The following is a 20,431-nucleotide window of genomic DNA, read 5'->3' as shown; positions in this document are numbered from 1 at the left end:
AGAGGAAGTGGTGATCCGTCCAGACAAGGGGTAGGGAGTCCTTAAGGGTAATGTTGCAGCTCAGAGCAGCTACCCTGTCCAGAGTCCTACCTTTCGAATGGGTGGGTTGGGAGCAGAGTTGTGGGAGGCCATGCTCAGCTAGTGCAGTAGCCAGGGAAGTAGCTGGGGTGTCATGAGGGTCATGAGATCATGAGGTGCTTTTGTCCAAGCACCTGTAGGCTTTTGCTTGTAAATGTAGGGGTCTCCTCTTCTTTGAAATATCTTTGGACTTCAATCCTTGAAGATTTCATTTGGACCATGTAGGCAGAGTAGACCTTTCCAAAGCCCTCCAGTTGTGAGGCATAGACAGGATATACAAGGCAGAAGCACGCTCTGTCCCCCTACCATCCCCTGAGCACTTTGCGGTGACCTGCTGCTGGACCAAGGCCTTCCTCTTTGCCACCCACACTGGTTCCCAGGACCTCACCATGCTGATGTATTCCTGCAGGTGTATCCCAGGCTCTGCTGTATTTAGAAGCCAGAGAAAAGAACTACTCTGAGAGCCAAGACAGCCACGATTCCTGCCGTTTCATCAGCAATCCACTGCAAACTGTGATTAGACACCTGTACAACACTGTTGGAACCAAAAGGACCCTCCAGGAGCTGCCTTTGGCAATCGCAGATCTTGTAAATGTTGTCCATCCATGCTCAAACCAGTTTGCCACCACAATGCACCTTCTGAAAGCACATTGCAGCTTCTGCTCGAACAAAGAAGCATCACTGCACCTGCAGTGCTCGGACCACCAGCCGTTTCATCACTGCTCCAGTCAACAGTTGAACTGACCGTGGTGTTCTACTTGAACCATGACCTTCAAGCAACAGTTCCAAGATGCCAGGTTCGCCGTTGTCAAACCACCAAGACACTGCAATGGTATTATTACCTGATTACTGCTCCCCTGGTCTATTTTGGTCCCAAGAGACTGGTTATGATATGATAGGTTATTTATAACGTGCTTAATACGCAGAGGTTTCTAAGCGCGGACCTGGGGATCGAACCTAAGATGCTCTGTGTCGTCTTGTTTCCAAGATGAGCATGTTGCAGCTGAGCTATCCTCCTGAGATAGTTCACTTTAATCCCTTTTGCTATAACAACAAATCCTTTTTGAAGAACGTGGTGATTTTTATTGACTTTCTCCCTCTGTTTCATTACCCAGAGTGCTTCATCTTGCTGTCTTACAAATTCTGTGTTCTTTCTACAGGGGTGAGTTTTTGCAGTGTTTTCTATTTAGATATTTTCGCATAAGTTGTGTTTAATTAAAGTATTTATATTTTTATAGACCGTTAGTTGGACATTCGTTATTTTGGACTGTAAGACTTCGCTGTTTGGGTTGCTACTGTCAATTTCACACCCCCGTAACGCTTGGCCCACGTTATCATGTAAGGCTAAGGATGTATATCTGTTAACTGGGTGTGTTTTACCTTTATGATTGGGTTGACTCTTAGTTTGTAGAAGGGTGATGGCTGCGTAGGCGCTTTAGCCTTTACTCATCCTTGTGCTCCTGTCGGACAGAAGTCAATTCGTCACAGTTACCCAGTCTGATTGTATGTCCCAATCCAAACCTGCTTGGTGGGTATTTGTTTAGTGCATTGAGCATAGAATGTGAGGATTTTAGTAAGGGGAGCATTCAGTGGGGGCTGCCATCCTGTGTGGCCATGCCAGCATGCTAGTTGTAGTGCAACTAAGGTAGGGTAATTGTGGGAAGGCGTGAGACACCTTGGTGTTCCTAGCAGCAAGACAGCATGCCGAACCAGGTCCTAAAAGACAGGGGGAAGACATATGGAGCAGGCGGCAGTGGTGCATCTACGAGCAAAATCACAGCAGGGTATACTCACAGTGGGATAAGTGAGAGCAAAATCACAGTGGGACAAGTGGGAGCAAAATCACAGTGGGACAAGTAGGAGCAAAATCACAGTGGGACAAGTAGGAGCAAAATCACAGTGGGACATGTAGGAGCAAAATCACAGTGGGACAAGTGGGGGCAAATAGCAGTGGGAAGAATCATAGACAAACACTTTGAAGCAGAACTGTGGTGGGCATGCGGGCAGGGGTATAATCAGTAGGAAACCCAGGAGATGGATAGCCAATGGGCATCCAGAGGCAGTGCAGTGTAATGTAATAGGTTGAATGGTGATCGGGTTGGTGTGGGGTGCAAACAATGAACGAGCCTTCTATGGTAAGGCATAACATTGCATAGCACCCATATAACAGCAGTGCTTGCTGAAAGGGGCGTGCATTTTGGGCTTTTCCCTAGAAAGCTTTCCCTCTGGAACCCATAGTGACCCTCTTCCTGTCACCGGCGAAACCTTCCCCTCGGTCCATCCAAGCTAATCTTCCAGTCATGACACGAGATTCAGCCCCCACGCCCTCCATCCTGTACATAGACGAGTCCCTACATGACAGGCCAGGACAAGGTAAGCTCTATACCACTTCTTTATCAGCTGACATAATTTTATTGATGTGAGCAAAGGAAGGCAGAGCTAACAATTTGTAATCAATGGCCCAGGCACCGAGCATGCTACCACCTGCCAGTTTCTCACTCCCCTTGCCCAGGCACCCTGCCCTAACTTTCTCACTGGCATTAACCTCACATGTCACCCAAGAGCCACACACATAGTTTCTGTGTGTAATCTATAGGTCAGCTTTAGGCCTCTATCTTAATGCTGTATTTGCTTTCATTGTGAATGCAACGTATACTATGTTCAGACCACAGACTATTGGAGACCTAGGTAGTGCAGCAAGGCACCGCCACGCTGCGCAACCAAACAAGTGGTGTTGCATTGCGTTACAAATGCCCCCATTTGCATATTGAGCAGCATTGCAATCTTATTAGCAACAACCTAGAAACAAGGATTGACAATGCCAATAGTTTTGTCTTTTGTGTAAGCATGGGAAAGGTTTTTCCAGGAACTGCCGTAGTGGTATTAATTGGCCCTCAATGGTAGCAGCTGCAGAATGGGGCTACTACCTGGGCATATAACAGCAGTGCCTGGCAAAGACCTAATACTTATACACAAGCCAGAACTGTTTTGCCAAGGCTTGTTTTTAACTGGACTTAGTGAAGGACACATGCTGCTTATAAATCGAGTGGCTGAAGGCAGACAAGGCTACGATATTTTTATTACACCAGTAGCGTGTTTACAGCTTCAATTAAGTCATTGATTCTGGAAAACACTGGCTGGCACTTCAAGCACAACGTTTGATGGTAAGGCTTAGAAAAGCTAGCTCTAAGAGATCCCAAGCGGATGTGTTTTGGGCGGGGAGGGGTGGAAATGGTGAGCGAGCTGGTAAACTTGCCTTTGACCATATGGCACTGACATTGTGGAACTCTCTTCTGCCTGACTTAAGACGAATTAAAGCCATCCTGCCTTTCAAACGTGCCCTGAAGGCTCATATCTTGACGTTACTGTCGATGTTAATGGATATTTATACCGCGCACTATCACCACCGGAGTGGTCCCCTGGCGCTCTGGCGGATGGACCTTTCTGTCTTGATATTGTTGGAATTTTTTATTTTCATATTACTATTTTGATAGTCTGTCATTTCTGTTTTTTGCTCGTCCTGTGTTTATTTTGTTGGTTTGTTGATGTTTGGTGTTTGTTGATTATGCGCCCTGATGCCTTTGGGTTTGTTGGTGCTCTATAAATAAGTTAAATAAATACAATAAAATAGGTATTTGCATGGCCATGGGCAGTCAATGGGTGAATGAATAACCGAACAGCACCTACTAGCTGGGTGCCCCTCCTCATATGCCATTTCTCCCTAGCTGTATTCTAATGCAGAAGTCTCAGCTTATAATGCACCACCTAATAGAGAAAACTAAACATGGCAGACATTGGGATAGTATTGCAATTTCGAGTATATGACGTATGCCTCATGGTTTAGTGGTACATAAAGTGTGATGGGGTTATTTCTCCAAGGAAAGTACTTGAAGCTGGTCTTACATCCCTCGACACACCATATGATGTGGGTATTTTCCCCACATTTCACAGGAATCCTTCCTTTCCCCTATAGATTGTGACGCCTGTTTTACAGATGCCGCCGGGTCCCAGTCTGGTTTTGGTCCCGGGCCCTCTTGGTCTCGATGAGGGGTCCCACAGAAGGAGCCACTCGGTCCCTACGACACTGATGGGCTTTTCGGTCTCCTTCACACAGAGGGGCCTCTCGGTCTCACTGAAGGGCCTCTCTGTCCCTGTCACACTGAAGGGACTCTGAGTCTGCCACGCTGAAAAGTCTCTTGGTCTGGCACAGTAACAGCAGGCCTCTCAAACAATCTGAATGGCGCTCATTCCTTTGACAGAGTCGAGGCTTCTGCGTCACGCTGGTGCTGACGCACCTCAGTCCGTGATCCTGTCACACGATGCGGCCTTTCTAGGCCCATCGCAGCGCCACGGCCTGCCGTCTTTACCCTCTCGCACAATGAATGCTTCTCAGACGGGAGTCAAGCGGAAGGGGCTCTCGGCCTCTCAAACACACGGAGGGCCTCTCGGGCGGTCCCTCAAACACAGGGAAGGCCTCTCGGGCGGGCTGTCAAACACAGGGCGGGCCTCTCGGGGGCCTTTTCGGGCGGCCTATCATAAGTTACAATGGTCCTCTCGGTCTGCCATACTGAGGGCTTATCGGGCGTCAAACTGACGGCCATGGATGCCATCGTTATACATTTGCATGGGGACCTTATTTGTTTCACATAAAGAGAACCCAGGGATGGAGTGTTTTCCATGGACTATGTTCTCCCCTCTCCCCCCCAGTGTCCTCATCGCTAGCAACCCTGGATTTTACCCGAGGGTACTAAGGGCCTTACTCTCCGTGTGGTAAAGCACACGCGGATAACCACCTAGAACAGCTCTCAGAATGTGGCGCTGTTGCTTAAATCGAACCCACTGCCCTCTCTCACACTCGCTCTCGCCGTGTTTACTCTACTCCAGCCAAAATAGCGCCTCGAAACACTAGGTGCATCCCCCCTACTGCAACTCCCCCAGATCGCGTTGCCTAGCAACACGTTCATTTGGCCCAGAAGGCTCGAGGAAGGCCCCTTCCTGTTTGACCCTGTTCGCCTCTGGAGCCGTGGAACCAGTACTCTTTACCTGCATTGTCTGGACTCAACCCACTGTGAGTGCATTGTCTGGACTCAACCCACTGTGAGTAAAGCATAATACCCTTAGTCGCCTAGTCTACCCACGGTCCTCATGGGAATGTCTACTGCTTATTGCTAGCATAAACACACAAACTTGGCGAATTCACTCTTGCTAACTTTTTGTTGCTCATGTGTATGGTGCGATTGCTACCGCCCTTATGCGCCATATCGCGCTGCACTTCATTAATGCCGTTGCAACCGTGTTGTGCCCTTTGGTCGCTCATAGACCACAGCAATTGTGTTGTGCCCTTTGGTCGCTCTTAGACCACAGCAATTGTGTTGTGCCCTTTGGTCGCTCATAGACCACAGTAATTGTGTTGTGCCCTTTGGTCGCTCATAGACCACAGTAATTGTATTGTGCCCTTTGGTCGCTCATAGACCACAGTAATTGTGTTGTGCCCTTTGGTCGCTCATAGACCACAGTAATTGTGTTGTGCCCTCTGGTCGCTCATAGACCACAGTAATTGTGTTGTGCCCTTTGGTCGCTCATAGACCACAGTAATTGTGTTGTGCCCTTTGGTCGCTCATAGACCACAGTAATTGTACTGTGCCCTTTGGTCGCTCATAGACCACAATAATTGTGTCGTGCCCTTTGGTCGCTCATAGACCACAGTAATTGTGTTGTGCCCTCTGGTCGCTCATAGACCACAGTAATTGTGTCGTGCCCTTTGGTCGCTCATAGACCACAGTAATTGTGTTGTGCCCTTTGGTCGCTCATAGACCACAGTAATTGTATTGTGCCCTTTGGTCGCTCATAGACCACAGTAATTGTGTTGTGCCCTTTGGTCGCTCATAGACCACAGTAATTGTGTTGTGCCCTCTGGTCGCTCATAGACCACAGTAATTGTGTTGTGCCCTCTGGTCGCTCTTAGACCACAGTAATTGTGTTGTGCCCTTTGGTCGCTCAACACAGCAGACTTAGCAGCTACTCTGCCTGCACACTACCCAAAACTAGAACTCTAGCCATCCATCTAGATACAGGACTCTCACACATTATACAATGCTCCTTATACTATCCTATCTAGTATACCTGGCCTCCTCACTCGCCCTATTGGAACGACTCATCATGTCGCCTCTTATAGCAACCACAATACAACAATCCACCATACAATGTAACATAGCCGACAGAAACCTAAGACTACGAGCAAGACTACCCAGAATCTTTGATCCGCTCATCAAATACGAAACTAACACCATTCGAGCCAAAAAGGAACCCACTCGCAAACCTTTCACCCACAACTACATTAAGCACAACAATTACCAAACAAACAAAGAAACAAATGCCACTCCTAATGCAGCAATAAATACTGTTACACACCCTAACCGCACACCTAAACTTAAAGAAGCCTTAATAAACGCTAGATCCTTAGTCGCCCATGCCATAGAAATATCTGAAGTCATCTCGACAGAAGACTACGACTTCCTAGCCATTACAGAAACTTGGCTGCATGAGGCATCAGGCCCAGCACTATCCCTAGCTGTGCCCAACAATTATACTATCCTCAGAACGGATAGGTGCGGAGCTCGAGGTGGCGGACTAGCCATCATTGTCAAAACTATACTTGGGATGAGACTCACCCCCTCACCAACCATTGAATCTTGTGAGATAATGTCCACCAAGACATCAACAGCTAACTCTCAAACTCTTAACCTTCACTTGATATACAGACCTCCAGGTCCTATCAAGAATTTCATAGATGACCTAACTACCATCCTATCAGAAAACCTCAAAGATACTACTCAATCAATACTACTAGGTGACCTCAATATTGGCTTCAATGACATCAACGACTCACAAGCCACAGCAGCATCCAACACCCTAACAGAACTGGGATACACCCAAAGAGTGTTTGAGCCCACCCATATCAAAGGGAGAACCCTTGATTGGATTGCTGACCACAACTGCAATATATCTACTCTCACCATCTCACCCCAAATTTGGTCAGATCACCATCTTATCTCATTCTCCTTGGACACCGTCACCCCTAAACTGCAACAACTGTGTGCACCACCCGCACTTACCAGAAACAAAAAAAACATGACACTAGACAAACTACTCCCTGGCATCATGCCCACCTTGGACGCTTTACCTGATAACCTTAACCCTAACAGCCTAGTGGAAGAATTTAACAACATCATGAACAAAACCCTTGATGACATCGCACCACTCAAGCTCAGAAACAGCAAACCACAGAGCCACCTGAACAACTGGTTCACCCCTCTCCTAAAAAATCTGAGATTAGAAAAAAGGAAATGGGAAAATACGTGGAAAATTAGCCCCACTCCAGAAAATAAACTAAAACTAGTTAATATCTCCTCTCATTATAAAAAAGAAATCATCTTAGCTAAACAAGAGACCTACAATAACAGAATTACACAAGCTAAATCAAGCACAAAAGAACTGTTCGCCATACTCAGAGAACTGGAAAACCCAATAACACCTCAAGATAACTGTCTTAAAGACAAAAAGTGGTGCTCTGAAATCCAGCAAGCTCTCTCTAACAAAGTCCGAAACCTTCAAAAGAAAATAGAACTAAAACGCGAGACCTTAGCATCCAATATATTACCGCCTACTAAGACACTTGCTAACTTCAAACCCACTACGCAATTCCACTTCTCCAAAGTCTCCATACTAGAAGTAGAAAAAGTAATACTCGGCCTAAAACCGTCCAACTGCAAAGGAGACCCATGTCCAGCACAACTCATCAAAGATGCCGCACGAGATCTAGCACCATTTATCACTAAGTTAATTAATGCCTCCTTTAGCACAGGCATTATCCCCAGTAACTTAAAAGAGTCTTGGGTGCTCCCACTCTTAAAAAAGGCTACTTTAGACCCCACTATACCCACCAATTATAGACCCATCACTACGGTACCGTTCCTTTTGAAGATACTGGACAAGGTGACATATATCCAAATCCAGAATTTCCTGGAACAAAACCAACTATTAGGCTCCCGACAATCTGGCTTCCGCCCTCTTCACGGCACAGAAACTGCACTGATTGACCTTAAAGCCCAAATAGACAAAGTACGAGATTCTGGAAAACCAGCACTCCTCCTGCTACTAGACCTATCGGCCGCTTTTGATTTAGTGGACCATAAAGTCCTATGTAACCACCTAGATTCAGCAGCACACTTCTCCACTGAGGCCATAGCATGGATACAATCCTTCCTTAGTGACCGCACCATGAGGGTTTTCTCACCTACAGCAGCTGCAGACCCCATCCCTATTACCTGCGGTGTGCCACAGGGATCGTGCGTTTCACCAACGCTATATAACATATTCACTAAGCCCCTGTTTGATGATTTGGACCATCTGGGTATCACGTATACTAACTACGCTGACGATACCCAGATCCTCCTCCCACTCACGGGGGTTTACGAAAAAGATCTAGCACTGGTGAACAAAATATACAGCATCGTTCAGGCATGGATGGCAACCCACGGCTTATGCCTGAACGATGATAAAACTGAGCTTCTCATCCTAGGCACCACACCCCTCATCAATAAACTAAGCACAAATTACTCTTCCTTTATCATAGATGGGAACTGCATACAAGTTGCTAAAGAAGTTAAAACATTAGGGATCTACCTTGATTCTACCTTATCATTTTCCAAACAGGTAAATTCCCTAGCTTCCTCAACAGCCTACACATGTAAGCTCATTAGAGCAGGAAAATAATTCCTATCCCAGCACAGTTGTCTAACACTAGCCAGAGCCCTTATCATCTCTAAACTAGATTATTGTAACGCACTGTACATAGGAGCCACTAAATCCATCATCAACAAAATCCAGATACAGCAAAACAAGGCCCTCCGAGCGGCTTTGGACATCCCCAGGAGAGAACACATTACAGAAACAAGAAGGAAACACAAATGGCTCTCCACCCATGAGAAAATCAAACTTAAAACTGCATCTCTCACATACAAATCTCTACACAACAAAGCCCCTCAATACCTTAAGGACAGATTCACCAGATCACACTCCACAAGACAAACCAGACTTGCCTACACCAATCGCCTCCAAATACCTCGCTTTAAACTGACCACCATAGGCGGAGCTAGCTTCCCAGTCAAAGCTGCTCAATTGTGGAACGAATTACCCACTACCGCGAGGCTAGAACATTCTCCTTCCAAATTCAGGCAAATTGTAATTAACTGGCTGACGACAGCTATTGCTAATTGAAATTATGATAATGCTCACGCCTGTTTTGCTACACAGCATCTATACCATATGATTGTAAACTTGTATCGTAAACCTGCATCTGTAACTTGTAATTATCTGTAACATGTAACTGTAACCTGTAATTTATGCTCTAAGCTGTACATCTTCTTACTTCCTGCGCCCTTATACCCCAGGGTCCGGTGCGCATAATAAATACCAAACAAACAAACAAACAAACTATACAATCCTCGGTATATAAACAAAAGCTGGCTTGGTTAATTTGAAATTAACGTACTTTAAAGTAACATATAGACGCAGCAAAGGAAAAACGGTTTTGTAAAGGAGAATTCCTTCATGTTCTCATGTGTAGGTTCATTGCCTAAAGTGCACTGATCTAGATTTTGCAGTCATTAAAGTATGCACTGCTAGTTCGTCATCTATTTCTTCATCATTTTGCGCTCCCCTGAAAGTGTGACTAGCGCTATAACTGCTGGACCCATATGCAAGCCACTTACCTTAGTGCTTTTCATAACAGTGGTTGTGGGCTGCCGGAACCCTTTCCCTCCCCAGAGAAAAGTTAGACCACATGTTTGTCAAGTGTTGGCAATAAAATGCCATAGGATTTTATTGTTACAGATATGGTTATGGAAACAATAACAATAATCGCATATCCTAATAATATCATACTTTTGGGCACCGGGTCCTGAGGTTACCCCCTCTGGTCTGTGCTGCCACAACCTGGATGGGTTACCGGCTGTCCAGATTTCCCCCAAAAGTTGTTGCTTGCTTTGTCCTAGCTGCTTTGTCTGTTCCCCTTAGTTTGGCTGTTCCTTTGATCGTGCCTGGTGCCGTGCTGAATATGGCCCAGTTTGGGGGAGCTTTAAGGCCCATACGCTGTCTTGTTTTATACTTCGATTCCCAATTTATGCTAGTGTTTTGCGCATGTTTCTGGGGAGCCCTGCTTGGTTCCCTGGATTTCCAGTGTTTTGCTCATACGTCCAAACAGTTTAAGTAATCTGCTAGCTTGGCTGCTTACTGGCCCCGGCCTTTGTGGGTGCGTTGGACTGTATATCTATAAAAAAAAACGTATAGTTTTGGGCTTCTGGAAGCGTGGCCCGACCCTTTGTGGCGTTGGCCTGATTATTTATCTTAAAAAACCTTTATTAAGTTTTGGAATGTTTTTAGAAGCGTGGCCTCGGCCCTTGCAGCTTTTAGCCTGTTTCTCTGTGCTGGGAGGTGTTTTGTCCACCCGGGGTGGATTTGTGGACGGGGTTGGGGGAGCCCTAGGAGTAATTGTTCAAATTGGACCCTCGGACATGTTTCCAATGGTTGAGGCACCTTTATCTTATATGTGTGGGTAACTCTCCCCTGTGCCCCGAGGCTTAGTAACAATTGTGGGGTTTCCTGGGTTTTCTAAGGGACGGTCCACCCCTGTTATATTCTTATTTGTTAGCAAAAGATTGCTTTGTACCTGCCTTTACGCTCCGAGCTACATTGCAGCTCCCTGGCCCTCGCCCTCGGGCGTCTGTTGGCCTGTTGTATTGCGCTATGTGGGGCTTTTTTTCCCCTCTGCTTTTAAATTTTGCTGAACCTGTTTCCCAGTTCCGTGTTTGCTTGTAGCACTCTGGCCCCTGCCGTCAGGCATTGGCCTGTTGTGCTGTGTGGTGTTCCGACCACACTGCTTATTAATTTAGTTTGAAACCATTTTCAGGTTCGGTGCTCTTTATCGCACCATGGCAATGGCCTTCTGGCGTTGGCCTGTTGTGCTATGTGGTGTTTTTCCCCACTGCATCCTGATTTTGTTGAACCCGTTTTCCGGTTCCGTGCTACTTGCAGCACTTCTCAGGCGTCAGCCTGTTTTGTTGTGTGGTGTTTATTCCCCACTGCTTATTATTTTTGTAGAACCAGTTCTTGGGTTCAGTGCTACTTGCAGTTTTCAGGCCTGAGCCCTTGGTTGTTTGGATTTTTGCCTTCTTCTATTTCTCGCTTGTATTTTCCTCTGCGTATTTCTGCTGCCTGGTAGGCTGTGTTACCTTATTCTCTGGCATCTCGGTGTACTGTCAGCCTGACTTGTGATGCTACCCATGTGTTAATAGTCTTTCCTTGTGTCTTACAATATACATCTTTTTCTCTTGTATGTTCCGCTACCTCTTTTGTTTTCCTTCCCTATTCTCTTCTGGACACACATGCATCACATGTTTGGTTTTTGTTACTTATGTTGCGCTACAGACCCTCAGGCATCTGAGCGCTGCTAATTTCCCACGGTGTGTGGTGCTCATTTATCGACCTTGGCGACAATGAAAGGCTGAGTTCGGCCCTGCCGGGGTTCGACCCTGCGTCAGCAGGCTCTGCCCTAATGTCAAGGTGCACGCTCTACTTGTTGTGCTATCTGACTCTCTGTACCGTTTTGGAGGGTGTGACTATATTTTGGAAATATATCCTCTATCTGTTACCTTGGCTGCCCTTAGCGGCAAGCCTGGGTTTTTATTCTGGCCCCTGGTTTGTGCTTGTTTGTCCTGTTACCTGTGTTGATGCTGTTTCTGTTCCAATCTCGGCCACATCAAGACGCTGGGGAAACTGGTCATCCGCTTTAAACTTAAACAAAGTCTTTTCCCATGTGTTTCACAATGTCGTTCGTGTAATTCCCCAAATATAACATTTTACGTATGTTAGCGTAACCTAAAACTTTCGCTTTGACTTTTGCCCTTGTAAAGAACCCATTATTTTAATATTTTTCTCTATCACAGAGTGGATTCGAACCCTCGACCTTTCCTGTGCCAACCACATGCATTTACTGACTGCGCCACTGAGACTGTCGGCTGTTGTAATGCGTATTGCAACTTGTGCCGTGGTAGCTTGTTCACATTAGTTTGTTGTCTATGCAAGGTTCTTTCCTTTGCTGTCTGTTTGCTAAAATTCTTCAGCGTTTGTGGATGACACGTGGGGCTACCAGTGTTATTTGTTTTTTCGTTTGTTCGCAATTGTACCCATTCCTTGGGGGATCCAAACTCACAGTCTTGTGATCTCGGGCCCTGCTTATTTTGTGCTGTGCCACTCTGTTATACCTTGTCCGTAAACTGGGTAACGTTGTAACAAGAGGGAGAGCCCTACTGGCGGAACCTTGGGCTGGGTACAAGTATGTATAACTAGGGGGTTGGTAGCCGCCGGAAAAATTAAACCATTCTTGATTTGTAGAATGTTATGCTACTTATGGGGAATTGTGGTGGTGTTAAAAATAATCACCAGAGAGTATTTTTCTGTTAAACAACTGCTTAACATTGCTTTCTACCCTTATCCTAAAACTCATGTTGAGTATTGACGTGGATAAATCTGTTGTTGAATATTGCCTCCATTCCTTGATTATACATAATGACTATGATTTATTCTGGTGTATGTATCTATTTTTTGGTTTTTTGTTCATTTGATCTTCATTTATAACATATGTAAATAAATATATGTCCCCTGAAGTAAGGGGTTTACAATAATTGTTATGATTTGTTCTAATATATACTGTTAATTCTTCACTAAGTGAGTATATTTTGCAATATGTGCATGCTGGGAAGCAGGTGATTTTTTTTAACACCACCACAATTCCCCATAAGTAGCACAACATTCTACAAATCAAGAATGGGTTAATTTTTCTGGCGACTACCAACCCCCTAGTTATACATACTCGTAAACTGGTTATCTTGCGCTGCATGCATCGAGCCCTGCTTATAATTGGCCTGTGTTGGCCCTGACGGGATCCGAACCTGTGTTTGTAGACTCTGCACGGGTGTCCACGCGAGCCCTTATTTGCTGTGCTATGTGGCTGGCTCATGCAGTTTGTTTAATTTATATCATAATAACGCTTCCCCGGGGATTCGAACACAGGGCTTTGTGATGTCAAGCCCCACTCCTTAACCGCTGTGCCACTGGTGTTGCGCCTCGCTTCTTCGTTCCTGCACCAGCTTTTAGCAAAAGGGGGGTGGGTCTCAGTGAACGCTTCGTTCTCGTCTGCTTAAATCCTTGGGAATCCCTCTGTTTTCATTATAAACACTTTTCTTGGAGGTGATAATGTTTACTATGGCAAAATTATTGTTACATTTAGCAAATATGCGCGTCTACTGTTTTCCGAGTGTTCCGTGTTAACTTGCTTCTGAGGGTTTGTCTAGTTTATGACCGGCAGAAACCAGTCGTTGCTTTGCAACCCGGCGCAGGGGCACACTTACTTGGAAGGTGAAACTGACACACCGCCTGCGCCGGGCTGCCTGATTGTTTTCTTCCGCCGCTCGCTTGGCTAAAACACAGCGTCCCGCTTTGTGGCTTTGCTGTGTCCTCCGGATGACACTCCTTGTGCCGCTCTCCCAACGGAAGGAATATTCTTTGAACAGGGCAATGTTCACTTTGGAAAAAAGACGCCCGTGAAAAGGCGAACATTTTATGAAAATTAGGGCTGCCAAGGAGGAAGTTGCCGAGCAAACGGCAAACTTCCAAGGCAAAAGAAAAAGAAGAAAGAGAGTGGAGGATGCTGAGTGAACAGCGAACCTCCTGACTGTTTGGGTCCCTGTTCAGAGTCCACAGACAGTTTGTATTTTTCTGTGAGCTGTGGAGCTCTTATATAAGATCCAGGGGTAGCCCTGGGTCTTTGATGTGTAGCTGTGGGGGCTGGCCCAGCCCCCAGGTCGGCAGTAGCCGACTGTCGGGCCCCCCCGAGGGGAGGGCAGGTCTTTGTACTCCTTCCTGCCTGCTGCTGGTTTCCTCATGGTGCTTTGCACCCTGTTGCTTTGTGGAAGGGTGAGGTGTTGTTCACACCTCATCCTTCCTGTGCTTTGTAGTGAGGAGAGACTGCGTGTCTCTGTGTTGTGGGGGAGAGGGGAGCAGGCTTGGGGAGAAGACAGTGGCCCCTCTCCCCGGCTTGCCGGATAGTACCAGTAGTTACCCTGCCTCGCTTTGGGAGGCCCTGCAGCATTGCCCACAACTAGAGGAGACACTGCATATGTTATATTAGTATTAATCTACTGAAACTAAATACATTGGACAAGGCATCTGAGTACAAACGTGCCACCCATTTACCTCCAACATGTAGAAAACTGAACGTAATCCAACCTTTTCTGATAAAACACCCAAGCAGAAAAACTCGGAATACACTTCTTCGTGCAAGGTTTAATTTATTATCTACAAACGAAATTTTACATTCAAGAGGTCTTTCACCATCTAACACCTGCCGCTTTTGTAACGACCCCGACCAACCAGAAACATTACGTCATCTTTTGCTATTGTGTCGTGGTACAGACAAATTTAGATCCCCATATATATTGCACCATCTAAAGAATGCCTACCTGAGGGAAGAAGATCTTTGGTAGGAACGCTTAATAGGAGGCTTGAGACCTTCCTGGACCATAGCAGCCACAAACATTTTGGACCAGATCTTTCTACAAGCACCACTACAGCCTCCCCAGAATGGGTTAACACAAACAGATTGTGGGGAGTGATCCTCTTCTGTCCTGTTCTGTTTGCCTTCGTCCTCACTTTTACCATCTGTGTTTCCACTCTGGCTTTCATTGTTAACCAGTTCTTCAGTTTCATCTTCTATCTTTACTTTTTCTACTACTATTTTTGCTTTTACCTTCGCTTTTACTTTTGAAATCTTACGTTACCTTCTTCATCTTCTTGTAAAAATAACTTCGGTGATTATATACTCGTAATAAAAAATAAAAAAAATATATATTTTTTTTTTTACTGAAACTCCTCTCAAATATGTGTTCTAATGTAGCATTACATGGTCTTGTGTAGCACATCGCCCCCCTTTCGGTGACCTATCACAGCAGCAACCGTAACCAAGAACCACAAGGGTGCACACACATTGGAAAACAACCAATATTTCTTGTTATGGTGAATATGTCCCCCAAAATGTTTTCACTATAAACTAGAATTCGTGGCTTTCCCAATGCTACACTGTAGTGTAGTAAATGATGAGTTACTTTCTTTTAGACTTCACTGTGACTGGGGACTGCTACGTTTGTCAAATAAGAAACAGTGAGATCAAACGACTGCTCAGGATCACACACTTTGCCTAAATGACGAAGCCAGGATTTCATGCGAGTCTGCAATTTAGACACTTGACCACACATCTAAACTGCTGTATCTGGTGATCTCTGCTAATGTTTGACTTACCTGGGCCAAAATAACAACCTGCCTTTTAGGGGTGGCTTTAAAATTACACAAATCACATATTAATCTACACTGTAATAGAAACATGTTGAAGAAAAAGAGTTTAATGGAAGATGTATTTTCCTTGTCTGTGAGCGGCCTGGTGGGGTGCCGGGATGTCACTGGCACCTTTCAGTGTCAGGGAAGTAGCCATTACTCAGGCAACAGGTAGGGGGCGGCCTGGTGGGGTGCCGGGGTGTCACGGGCACCTATCAGTGTCAGGGAAGTAGTCATTACTCAGGCAACATGTAGGGGGCGGACTTAAGGGGTGCCAAGATGTCACTGGCACCTTTCATTACTCAGGCAACAGGTAGGGGGTGGCCTGGTGGGGTGCCGGGGTGTCACGGGCACCTATCAGTGTCAGGGAAGTAGTCATTACTCAGGCAACAGGTAGGGGGCGGCCTGATGGGGTGTGTTTCTGCCCACTTGGCCCCATGTAACACAGGACTCTGTGCCAACACAGGTAATGCTCACACCCACAAACACACCAACAGCACGCCTGTCCCGAAGGCCATTAATCTTGCTTCTGTGGCTGCCCCTAGCCCTTCCAAGGCCAGGAGACTTCATTATTGTGGGTCGGTGGTGCTCGAGCCCCCTGCTCCCATATAATCTAGCGCATATACTGAGGGCCACCTGGTCCATCTTGCTGGGGGCCTCACAGCCTCCTATCCTAACGAGGGCTTCTCTGCTTCGCCATTTAGGTCTCTAGACCTCTTTGCCTCGGTTTTGATTCCTTCAACATCTTACTTCCGTCTGTTGCCTCGTCCTCCTCCATCAGTCCCTACTTCCATCTCCCCACCTGTTCCTACTCCAGCCCCTTACTTCTATCTCACCACTTGCTCTACTTTAGCCCCTCACCTGCCCTACTCCAGACACTCACGTGCGCTACTTCAAGCCACTCACCTGCCCTACTCCATCCATTCAGCTGCACTACTCCGCCACTCTCCTGCCCTACTCCAGCCATTCACATGTGCTACTCCAGACACTCACTTGCCCTACTCCAGCCACTCACCTGCCCGACTCCATCCATTCACCTGCCCTACTTCTCACCTGCCCTACTTCAGCCTCTCTCTCGTGCACTTCTTCAAGCCACTCACCTGCCTTACTCCATCTCCCCACCTGTCCCTACTCCAGCCCCTCATCAGCCTTACTTACTTCTATCTCACCACTTGCTCTACTTTAGCCACTCACCTGCCCTACTCCAGCCACTCACGTGCGCTACTTCAAGCCACTCACCTGCACTACTCTATCCATTCAGCTGCCCTACTCCAGCCACTCACCTGTGCTATTCCAGCCACTCACCTGCCCTACTCCAGCCACTCACTTGCCCTACTCCAGCCACTCACTTGCCCTACTTCAGCCACTCACATGCGCTACTTTAGTCACTCACGGCGTCACTCCAGCCACTCAACTGCCCTACTCCAGCCACTCACCTGCGCTACTTCAAGCCACTCACCTGCCCTACTTCAAGCCACTCACCTGCCCTACTCCAGCCACTCACATGCACTACTTCAAGCCACTCGCGTGCGCTACTCCAGCCACTCACTTGCGCTACTCCAGCCACTCACCTGCGCTACTCCAGCCACTCACCTGCGCTACTCCAGCCACTTACCTGCCCTACTCCAGCCACTCACCTGCCCTACTCCAGCCACTCACTTGCCCTACTCCAGCCACTCACCTGCCTGACTCCATCCATTCACCTGCCCTACTTCAGCCCCTCATTAGCCTTACTTACTTCTATCTCACCACTTGCTCTACTTTAGCCAATCACCTGCTCTACTCCAGCCACTCATGTGCGCTACTTCAAGCCACTCACCTGCACTACTCTATCCATTCAGCTGCCCTACTCCAGCCACTCACCTGTGCTACTCCAGACACTCACCTGCCCTACTCCAGCCATTCACCTGCCCTACTTCAGCCTCTCTCGGGCGCTTCTTCAAGCCATTCACCTGCCTTACTCCATCCACTAACCTGCCGTATTCCAGACACTCACCTGCCCTACACCAGCAACTGCCCTGCTCCAGCCACTTCCCTGCCCTACTTCAAGCCACTCCCCTGCCCTACTCCAACCACTCACATGCACTACTTCAAGGCACTCGCGTGCGCTACTCCAGCCACTCACTTGCGCTACTCCAGCCACTCACCTGCCGTACTCCAGCCACTCACTTGCCCTACTCCAGCCACTCACCTGCCCTACTCCATCCACTCACTTGCCCTACTCCAGCCACTCACTTGCCCTACTCCAGCCCCACCCTGCCATATTCGGGTCTGTCACTTGCACTACTTCCTACCCCTCACCTGCCTTACTCCTGGCCTTCGTCTGCCCTGCTTCCAGCCCTACAACTGCCTTCAGTTCCCTTCGGCCTCTCATTTACACGCCCTATAACATCACACAGAGCCGTGTCAAGGGGCGATGGGGTGGTGCGCTTACACAGGGACGCCGCAAATAAAGTGCACTGGCAGCCCCTGACACTTTACATTGTGTGAGCTGGCGGCGCCCTTTACATGACACCTAATGTAAAGTGTCAGTCAATGACTTTCTATTAGAGAGTGACAGGGGCGCAGCGTGATTCTTGAGTGGGTGCTGCGCTGCGCCACCGCGCCCCTGTCGCTCACGAATAGAAAGTCATTGACTGACGCTTTACATGACAGCGTCACATTGTGTGAGCCGGTGGATATGCCCCGAGTCCACACCTGCTGCAGCTTCTCGATTCAACGCGGGCACGCCACCCCCATCCCGCACACTGACACCTCACCCCCCAGGACCGGGGCTTGTCTAGTCGTTCACTGGACGACTGTGGAATCAGACACGATATACGTTGCAATCTCGGCTTCCCAGAGTTAGCGCGTTGTTTTCTCCTGGCTAGACTGCTTTATGCATCCCCACGTCCCAGAAGGATGCTTAACGCCTGGTGCGTAAAACGGGGCCGCCCTGGAAGTCTCGGGAGCTCAACTACTGCGTAGGTCACGCACTGTTCCGTGCCGGCCTCCGCCTCCCCCCAGCCCCCCCATGTCCACCCCCGTCCCCCACCGTCTGACCTTCCTTCACCTTCACCGAGTATTTGCATTTATTGAGCGCTATACGCCAACGCGCTGGCCGAGTTCCCCCCCACCCCCAACCCCCTCCAGGCTATGAGTACCCTTCCCCCCTCTTACCTATCAGTAAGTATTGAGGTCCGGGAGCTGCTGGTTGGGTGCTTTGGCTTCTGCGTATTGAAGGTTCGGCTCAAGTCACTGCCAGTCACAGGTCCCTGGAGCTTCCCCGCTTCAGGCCAGCATGTAGCTGCGTGCGTTCAGCCCCTGGGCGCCCCCTTCTCCCTGGTGCATCCCGGGTGCACTCGGACCGGCAGGTGCTGTGTGTGTCCTGCGTGCTCTGGACGCCGTCTCTGGCTACTGCCAACCCAGGGTCCAGAGATGCGCCCGGCTCCCCGGCGCTCCTTGCCCTGCAGTTCCCGGCTTCTCTGCACCGCACTGAGTGCTCTGCGCCTCAGCACCCCCGGGTGATGATTGCCGTCTCCTGGCGTCTCGCATCCGCCTGCACCCACGGTGTCTAGGGCGCACGTCCGCAGGCTTCCCGGTGCATTCAGCCCTCTGCGTGCGTGTGATGCCTTCTGGTCCCTCGGTAGCGCTCGGTGTCACACCCCCTCTCGCCCCCCCTCCTCCCCGATGCTTTCTGAAACGCACGTCCTCCTTCCGCGTCATGAGAGGAGCCGCCGCCGTTCGATGTGTCCTAGTGCTGGAAGATCAGGGGGGGGCGGGGAAGGTGGGGGCCGGGCCGGCTGGTGCACCTGCCACTCCCGTCTCCTCCCGCACACGCCGCTCCCTGAGCCAGAATGCATTCAGCCCTGATCACTAGGGCGCCAGAGATCCCCTGCCCCACCCCCAGCACCAGGGGGAACCTCGCTCCTGGCCCCACCATCAAGGTGACCTGCGGTCCTGACCCCACCATCAAGGTGACCGCCGGTCCTGACTCCACCATCAAGGTGACCCGCAGCCACAAGGATCCCACCAGCCCTGACCCCACCATCAAGGTGACTGCAGCCCTGACCCCACCATCAAGGTGACCTGCGGTCCTGACCCCACCATCAAGGTGACCCACCAGCCCTTACCCTACCATGTTATGTTATGTTATGTTGCACTTATATAGCGCCTTATATACCATTGGTATGGTCTGAAGGCGGTGGTAGGTTGAACACCCTTGGGAACCGAAGTCCTGGTCAGTAGAGGGAGTAGAGAGAGTCCAAAGGTGCGTGTGCGCACCAGGTATGTGTGCAGCTGGTGCGGAATTCCTGTGGCAGCTGCTTCCTAGCGGTAGGTGTGGTGGCTAATAGATCAGGAGTATGTGTTCGATCTGGCCGGAATTATCCAGACCGAGAGTGGCAGCGTTAGGCCTGAAGAGAACGCTTGGCTGGGGGTGTGAGACCATCAAGGTGACCCTCAAACACAAGGGTCCCACCAGCCCTGACCCAACCATCAAGGTGACCTGCGGCCCTGACCCCACCATCAAGGTGACCCTCAGCCACAAGGGTCCCACCAGCCCTGACCCCACCATCAAGGTGACCTGCGGTCCTGACCCCACCATCAAGGTGACCCACCAGCCCTGACCCCGTCATCAAGGTGACCCTCAGACACAAGGGCCACACCAGCCCTGACCCCATCATCAAGGTGACCTTCAGCCACAAGGGTCCCACCAGCCCTGACCCCACCATCAAGGTGATCCTCAGCCACAAGGGCCCCACCAGCCCTGACCCCATCATCAAGGTGACCCTCAGCCACAAGGGTCCCACCAGCTCTGACCCCACCATCAAGGTGACCCTCAGCCACAAGGGCCCCACCAGCCCTGACCCCACCATCAAGGTGACCCTCAGTGACAAGGGTCCCACCAGCCTTCACCCCACCATCA

General features: G+C 48.8%; 1 protein-coding gene across 1 annotated transcript in view; it reads right to left on the bottom strand.

Annotated features, from left to right (window-relative positions):
* Nucleotides 1–19,244, bottom strand: part of SLC16A3 (solute carrier family 16 member 3) — a 162,780-nt gene extending 143,536 nt beyond the window's left edge. The window contains exon 1 of the mRNA XM_069655329.1: nucleotides 18,685–19,244. The gene's annotated coding sequence lies outside the window, so the exon portion shown is untranslated. The remainder of the gene's footprint in view (nucleotides 1–18,684) is intronic.
* Nucleotides 19,245–20,431: the final 1,187 nt, after the last annotated feature.

Source organism: Ambystoma mexicanum, chromosome 3q, assembly GCF_040938575.1.
Source record: "Ambystoma mexicanum isolate Mex_15411 chromosome 3q, UKY_AmexF1_1, whole genome shotgun sequence".
NCBI classification, from domain to species: Eukaryota; Metazoa; Chordata; class Amphibia; order Caudata; family Ambystomatidae; genus Ambystoma; species Ambystoma mexicanum.
This window is presented reverse-complemented; position numbering and strand designations above follow the sequence as displayed.